General features: G+C 48.0%; 1 pseudogene across 1 annotated transcript; it reads left to right on the forward strand.

Moving 5' to 3' along the window:
• Window positions 1–1558: 1558 nt before the first annotated feature.
• On the forward strand, window positions 1559–7993 carry LOC311184190 (patched domain-containing protein 3-like; annotated as a pseudogene). Its single transcript has 5 exons — window positions 1559–1725; window positions 1780–1939; window positions 1989–2258; window positions 3370–4624; window positions 7642–7993. The product of its transcript is annotated as a patched domain-containing protein 3-like (transcript).
• The last annotated feature ends 451 nt before the right edge of the window (window positions 7994–8444 follow it).

Genomic DNA, 8444 nt, shown 5'->3' on the forward strand with positions numbered 1-8444 from the left:
CTCATCAGCTCTTTGCAGATTTTTGTGACCAGTCCTTTATCATTAGTGTTGGGTGCAAAAATGTTCTCCCAGTTGGTGGGGTTTCTCTTTGTTTTTGTTATTGTCTCTTTTGCTGTGCAGAAGCTCTTTAATTTGATGTAGTCCCAGCTGTTGATCTTTGCCTTCACTATCACTGCTTTGGGTGATGTGTCTGTAAAGATGTCTTTGATGTGCAAATCACATATTGTTTCGCCTATATTTCCTTCTATATATTTTATGGTTTCAGGTCTTATGTCTAGTTCTTGCTCTGGAATTTTAAAAACATATTTTGAGACTACAAACTCCTCACAGTTTAGGATTGCCCCATAAATCAAACTATTTGTCACTATGTGGTCACCTCTTTATCTGCAATATTTTTTATTCTTCTGAATATCCACTTTTCGTGATTGTAATCTAACTACTTCAACTTTCATGACTAGCACTTTATTAGTATTTTGATTTCTCTTCACTTTTAAAATGAAAAGTGGGGCCTCCCTAGTGGTGCAGCGGGTTGAGCGCCGCACTGTGAAGCTGTCTACGGCCCCGGCCACCGGTGAGGGTCCCACATGGCAGGGCAGACCTCTCCTGTCTTGCCCGCTGCTACCCTAAGCAGTGTATTTCAGTCAATCTGTCTGTTCTGCACCCAGCTCTGTCTACGGTGGATCCTCTCACCCTCCCGCGCATCTGGCCTGTACCCCAGTTCTTGAATAAAAATAAAGAAATCTAAAAAAATAAATAAAGGAAATTAAATGAAAAGCCCCCTGCAGGTCTTCACTCTGGGCTTCTCTAGCCTCCTTCTCCCCTTCTCTCCCTGGCCTCTGCTTCTCTCAGTGGATATATCAATACTCCCGCCAGGCCACAGAAGGGAACACCACAACTGATAACAGTGTAGTAAATGCAGGCCCCTCAAGTCAGGAGCGAACACCTGCCTGGTAACCACTTCCCCTCCACTAGGCCAGCTGGAAAACCCTGCTCTCCAGCAAAGTACCCCCCTCGCACCCCCCTACACCCATATCCCAGCATGCACAGAGGAGGTCAAAGGTCACAGGAGCTGTGACCAATGGCAACCCTCCCTGTGGATTCCTCCTGGAAGCCGCTGAGGGGAGGGCCTGGGCCCGCCATCCAGTCACTGCTTTCTCGTTCTCTTGTTGAACAACTGGTGGGTCCTTCAGGAAATGGGTGTCCATTCCTCCAAGGTTGCACCCCAAGGGGAGTCTGAGCGAGAGGAGGCTTCAGGGGCTCAGAGGCCAGAGCAGGGCTCAGAGGACTGGCCCGAGCCAGAGTCTGAGAGCAGAGCAGATCCTGAGGCGGCGTCTGTGCCCCAGCAGCTGCCCGCCTTCGTGGGGCAGCCAGAGCAGGTCCTAGTGTCCAGGAGCCCGACACTAGCCGAGCTTCGGGGCCTTCCTCAGACCCACCCCGCCCGCCGTCTGAGAGAGGGGAATCACCCATCCAGGAAGCCCAGGGGCAGCAGCCACCCCCTGGGAGGCCCCGCTGCCACACCAACTGCCTGGAGCAGCCCCTCGCCCAGGGCTTCCAGAGGATGGGGCTGGCTGTGGGCTCGCACCCCTGGCTCTTCCTGCAGGCTCCCCTGGTGCTGATGGCTGTCCTGGGCACTGAGTGGATTTACCTTCCCAGGGAGACGGAAGAGAGCCTGGAGGAGAAGGACAGCCCTTTGGGCAGCCCGGGCAAAGCCGAGCGGTGCTTCGTGTAGGCACATTTCTCCACCAACGAGTGGCCCCTCTTCTCCCCGTTGTGGTCTAGTGCCGTGGTCACCTTCGCCTCCATCCTGGTGGTCTCCAACACTGCCAATCTGCTGGATCAAGTCATCTTCTCAGAAATTAGTCAACTGGACGAGGCAGTGCAGACACTGACCGCACCCCAGGGAGATGGAACCCAGGTCCTACCCTCAGGTGTGTGCCAGGTACCAGAGCACTTGCATGCCCTCCAACCCACTCCTGTTCATCTGGCAGAAGAATAACAACATGGACCTGAAAAGCATCACTTTCCCTATTTACAACACCTCCGCTGCGCCCCTCTACTTGGCCGGCCTCTTGGGAGGAACCCTCCTAGGTCCTGGCGCAGGGACAAGCCAGTTACTCCTGCAAGCCAAGGCCATGTGGCTGCAGTACTACCTGAAGACCGTGGATCCTGAGGACAGCGAGCACAACCAGAAGTGGCTGCTCGAGTTCCTGGACCAAATTCATGCCATTGAAAAGCGTCTGGCCTTGAAGAACATCCTGGTGCCCTGGGCAGGGTTTAGAGGAAGGGGAAGGTGGGAGGGATAAGACCTGTCCAGGAATGTGCCCACACCTGGCTACTTGGTGGAGGCCTTGACTTGAAACCGACTCTGCTCCACTCTCTTTGAAGCTTAAGCCAGCTTTCTTCAAGGGACACCAAGGGAAGCCACCAGCCTAGATACTGGGTCACATTCCAGTGGGAAACACTCATTCTACACACCAGGGGTGGACGTGTTCAGGGCAGACATTGATCTTCAGGGTTCCTTTGGGTTTTCTAGTCAGAAATCTCTCACTTCACATCTGTGCTGTATCTGGAGCCCCCAAAAACTTGCCTGGTGTCACTGGAATAAGAAACAAACCTTTTAGCTGAAGTTCCCTGGTGTTTCTGAAAAACACAACTAGCTCAGATTTCTCCAGTATTTTCTAGCATCCTGCCAGGCACCACAGATGTTGAGCAAAGGTGCTAATACTTTTGTTCAGGCCTGGTGAGAGACACCCACTGGGAAACGGCTCTGAATACCAGGCCTTGCTGAAATTATACTTTGAATTTAAATAGCAAAAGCTAGTAATCTCGTCATTTAGAAAAAGCCAACATTTTGGCAGTTATTAATGATTACACAGTATTAGAGAAAATTGAGAATTTTTATACTCAGGAATGGTAAACATTGGCTTTTCTTTTTAAAGATATATTTATTTATTTATACAAACACTGGGCCCCAGTCAGATGCCCCAGAGGGTGAAAGAATTCACCAGAGCCACAGCAGGGAACAGAACAGGCAGACTGACGAAATACAACGCTGAGGGGAGCAGCGGGTGTGGCAGGAGAGGTCTGTCACGTCAGGGGGACCTTCGCCTGGCGGCTCACCATTCAACCGCTGTGCCACCAATGGAGGCCCAAACATTGGATTTCAAAAGAAATCTTAGAAAGCATGGCATGGATTGGTGGGGAACATTTTTTATTACCTTTATTCTAAAATCATAATTCACATATTTTAATCTTTTACAAAACTGTAACATGTTTCAATCAATAAGTTATAATATTTTGATAGATCTTATCACACATACACAAATACTGGAATTAAAGGTTATTGACCTGCGTGCACTTTTATGACAGGTGGTCTACTTTACATCACTTTCTAGGAAAATTGAATTTGGGGTGACTGCTAGGACAGAGGTCCCTTTGTTTTACATGGCATACCTTCTGATCATGATTTCTGCCTGGCAGAAGACCTATATCATGGACAGCATACAACAGAGAATGTCTGACATCTACTCCCACGTGGCGGTGTCCATCACCATCGCCACTCTCACAAATGTCCTGGCCTTCTGTACAGGGTTGATGACCTCCTTTAAGTCCGTGCATTACTTTTGCATTTATATGGGAACAATCTTCCTCTTTTGTTATTTTTATAAAATCACCTGTTTTGGCGCATTTATGGCCCAAGATGGTAAGAGAGAAGTGGCCTTTCTGTACTGGCTGCAAAAGTCAGAGGGTACCCCGGACCAAAATTCTTCCTCGCTGATAAGGTGCTCCTGCCTACCATTTAGTTCTCTTCAAACTGATGAAGAATCGAACATCCATCCAATGAACTTGTTCTTTAGAGATTATTTTGGCCCCTTTCTCACAAACACTAAGTCCAAGTTTATGATAGTGGTTTTATACCTTCTGTACATCGCATTCAGTATACATGGCTGCTCCCAAGTGCAGGAAGGTTTAGGTCTTGGACATTTGGCAAGTGACGATTCTTATATCACACCCTATTTTAACATCCATGAAGAGAATTTTTAAGATATGGCCCCTTAGTGATGGTTATCATGACTGAAACAGTTGACTACTGGGATAAAGACACTAGGCAAACATTGGTGAAATGTCTGACCACTTTTGAAAACAGTGACTATGTCATTCAAAATCTAACTCAGTTTTGGTTACAAGCATATATACAGTATATGGAAGCTAATATCTAAGCTGTAAATGACAGAGATAGATCTATAAACAACATTCCTGGTTTTTTATTGCATATTCCAATTTTTACATATAATATTAATATTTCATCATCACATGAGATTACTTCTTCCCAGGCCTTCATTAAGACCACAGGTGTTTCTTCTTCACGCAGTAAGAAGAACATGTTATTCCAATTACAAAGTTATGCCAAAAGGTGTGAGATTCCCCTAATGGTGTATAACCCAGCATTTATCTATTTTGATCAATATTCTGCCATCTAAGAAAACACTATTCGAAGTGTCATTGTTGCATCCATAGCTATGTTCATTGTTTCTTTATTGTTAATTTCCCACCCATTGTGATCCTTGTGGGTCACTTTTTCTATTGGGTCTGTGCAGCACATGTTCACCACCTGGCCAGGGAGGTGGCCCACTGGCACAGGAGACCTGTCCTATCTCGCCCGCTGCTCCTCAGCAGTGTATTCCAGTAGAGCCACCTGTTCTACTCCCCGCTCTGTCTCTTGTGAATCCTCTCACGCCCCATACCTCTGGTCTGTACCCCAGGTCTTGTATGCATCAATAAATAAATCTTTAAAAAATTGCCTGTGGTCTTGCTGGATTGTCCACTCCACGTTGAAGGGCAGTGGTGACCGTGGACGTGCTCGCCTTGTGCAGCTGTAGGGGGAGCGTCTTAAGGGTTTCACCTTAGGTGTGACCTGATCTACAGGGGCCCCCCAGATTCCTTTAACAACTAAGGATGCTGCCCTGCCTGCCTCCTTCTCTGAGTTATTCTCATGATTGGGGTTGACTCTTATAAATGTCCTTTCCATCTTGATTGATAAGATCATGTGATTGTTTTCCCTGCTTCAGCCTCTTTTTTATGTGGATTATGGATGATTTTTTACAGGGAACAATCTTGCTCCTAGTTGCAAACCATTTGTCATGATGGATACACCTTGCCACAGGTTTCTGAATTCTATTTTCTGATTTTTCTTAAGAAATTAGTGTTTTCTCATCTTAGTTCCTTTTGCCATATTTTGTATTTTTCAGGTAGAAACCTTTCATGCATCTCATGTTTACTCAAGTGATTACTGCTGCTGGTTTTGTCATCTGAGGCCCAGATTGAAGGACTTAGCCAGAAGCATCTGGGAGTTACTCTCTTAGTCTGATCTGAAATCGCCACCTTGGGCTCCTCTGACATCTCCACAGAGGAATTTTTATGTCTGAAGGAGCAAGCTTTGCCTTTGAGAACATGAACAGCATGAGGATAGATTAGCAAGTAAGACTTACAGAAGGAAAGGATATGCCATTGACACCTCCACTGGATCCAGGGAAATCAGGTGCTGGTAGAAGATCTGACAACAGAAGTCACACCTGAGCCACCGAGGGTGGGAGCCCAGGCACAGGTAAAAGGAGACTTTTGACTCAGTTTCCCCTGGGGCTGAGGCCCTGGGGAGGCACGTTGCTATCCTGCCATGTGCTTCAGGAACAGTCAGCCTCGTCCTGGGGCTGGAGCCCAGAGATGAGCAGAGCCTGGCATTGGCCGAGGCATCAGAGAAGGGAGAGATCCTCAGAGCCTAGTGAGTGTAGACAGGGGAAAGGAGGTCCCTCTGCCTCCTGCTAGTGCAGTATAGACATCTGCTTCCAACCCGATGTCACGTCTAAGGATCAGGTGAGTCTGGCTTATGCTCCCGGAGAACAGAGGGAGGGCGGCTGAGTCAGCACAGGCTGGAGAGGGAAATTACCAAGACACACTCATGGGTGTTGAAGCCGGGCCAACACCCTCCCTGCACACACACCACACTAGGAGGGGGGTTTGCTTCACCCCTTGGGAGAACCCTGGGAGGAAGCACCCGCTGACACCAACAAAGGTCCCTGCTCAGGGAACTCTGTCAGGCCAGAGAGGACCCAGCTGCTGTGGCCCCATCAGGAAACCACAGCACAGCCCCATCCCAGTCCCAGGCTCTTCTGAGGGAATAGTCCTCACTTTTCAGAGGTGGATGGTCCCACAGTGCCCCCTGCTGGTCACAGGATGCCCACTCACCGGGGCCCAAACCTGAGAGCACAATTTCTGCACCTCAGAGATTGCCTGCTCTACTCACACCCATGCCCTAACTCAAACACAGTGTGGCCCCAGACTGCTGCACATGGTTATGCTGATTTCTCTCTCTCACATGGAGTTTGTTTTTTTTTTAGGTTTTTTTTTTTTTACTTTTTTTTTATATAGAGGCATGTTTTATTTGTTTGTTTGTTTGTTTGTTTTGTTTATACAAGCACTGGGTACAGTCAGAAGCGCGGGAGGGTGAGAGAATTCACCAGAGCCAGAGCGGGGAGCAGAGCAGGCAGAAGGACCGAAGTACACTGCTGAGGGGAGCAGCGGGCGCCAGGAGAGGTCTGCGCGCCATGTGGGACCCTCCTCCGGTGGCCGGGGAGCAGCCGGGGATCGAACCGGTGCTGCAGAGGCTGCGGGCAGCTTCGCAACCCAGCGCTCAACCGCTGCGCCACCAGGGAGGCCCTCACATGGAGTTTTGATCTGTGGGAGGTAAAAAGTTTCAATGTCATAAATGATAACTGAAGGTTTTTATCCCCAGAAAATAAGAGAGTGAAAAGATGGCATAATTTAATCAATATATTCTTTACCTATGCATAAATTGTAATTTTTTTAAAGTTTTGTGTGTTAAAATAAAAATTTCTGAACAGTGTTACATAAATTTATCTGCCTTTTCAATATATTATTTTGTAGTAAACAAAAAAAATTCTCGTTCAGCATTAATGCTTATGTGTAGAGTTAATGAAAACAGAATCTAAGAGATACTCTAAGAAGAAGAGATGCAACCGCACTTTCCTAGGAAGTATGTTTCCATAGAAACCAAACTGATAACACCACCAATTTGAATACCAAATAGCCTCCTTGAGTCCCACAGCGCCCTCTGCTGGTCACAGGACACACACTCACCAGGACCCAAAGCCCTGGGAGCCCAGCTGCTGTCTGCATCACCAGGTCACAGCGTAGGTCACACTCCTGGGACTCACTCACAGGCTGTGAGAACCACCGTGCTGCACAGGGTCACTGAGGCGCCCCCACGCTCAGTGGCGACCTGGTGTAAAAAGATGCACCGTGGACATAAATGACTGCTTAAATTTTATGACTAGAGAAGATACTGCAAGCATCATATGCTTGCATTGGTACACAAATTAGAATTTGGATACATTTCAGTATTCCAAAAATCACATGTATTGAAGCAGTGCACTCCAACTCCTCTCCTATAAATTAATTTGCATATTCACCCTCTATTTTTAGGTAATTTAAGCTTAATTTAATTTTTAGGTAATTTTACTAACTCACACTAGGGAGACAGAAGAATGAATTCTTTATTGGTGATGTCCAAATTATTTTGTAATGGATTATGCTGTTGAAGTCTGGGACCTACTGGGTGTTCAGCAAGTGTGTGGATGCACTCCATCCGGGAGTCAGCTCCCACAAGTTGCTGGTGGACGCTGTGCCCCTGGTGCTGCCCAACCCCTTGATATCAATGACTGTATCCCCCCAGTGTCCTGTGTGGAAACCTAAACCTCAGTGTGACAGTATTTGCGACGAGGCTTCAAAGAAGATGATTCAGATAAAGACAGTCATGAGGGTGATGCCCTCATTGAGAAGAGCAGGTGACTTTATAAGAAGAGAAGGAGCACCAGGGGTGAGGCCCACAGAAAAGCCCATGTGGGGTCACCGTGAGACACAGCCATTAAAACCCAGCAGAGAGATTCCAGGAGAATCCAAACCTGCCGACTCCTGATTTTGGGCTTCCAGACTCCAGCAGTGGGAACAAATGAATCACTCTTGATTAACCCTCCCATCCTGTGGTTGTTATGGTGGCCCTAGGCGACCAGCCCACCCCTCGTGGAACTATCCCCAGGGTGCCTGTTTCACATCAAGGATCTGTGCTCAGCAACTCCCTGAGCCCTGGTGCTGCTGTTCAGCTAACACGCCGCACTGAGCAGGAGGTGGATTTGCTTCACCCCTTGGGAGAGCCCTGGAGTAAGCAACTGCTGACAAACAGAGGTCCCGCCACTTTTGACCAAACAAATTGGGAACAGCTGTGTTGTTAGAAGGTGTGCAGATTAAGCCCCATCTGAGGGGTTCCTGCCTCACTTCCCCACAGGCCTGGAGCACAGTGCAACACCCCACGTGCTGCTTTGTGACTGGCAGTGGTACTCAGACTCGTCCTCAGTCTGGAGCCCAGTGAT

The sequence above is a fragment of the Talpa europaea genome, assembly GCF_964194135.1.
Source record: "Talpa europaea genome assembly, chromosome: 14".
Classification (NCBI taxonomy): Eukaryota; Metazoa; Chordata; class Mammalia; order Eulipotyphla; family Talpidae; genus Talpa; species Talpa europaea.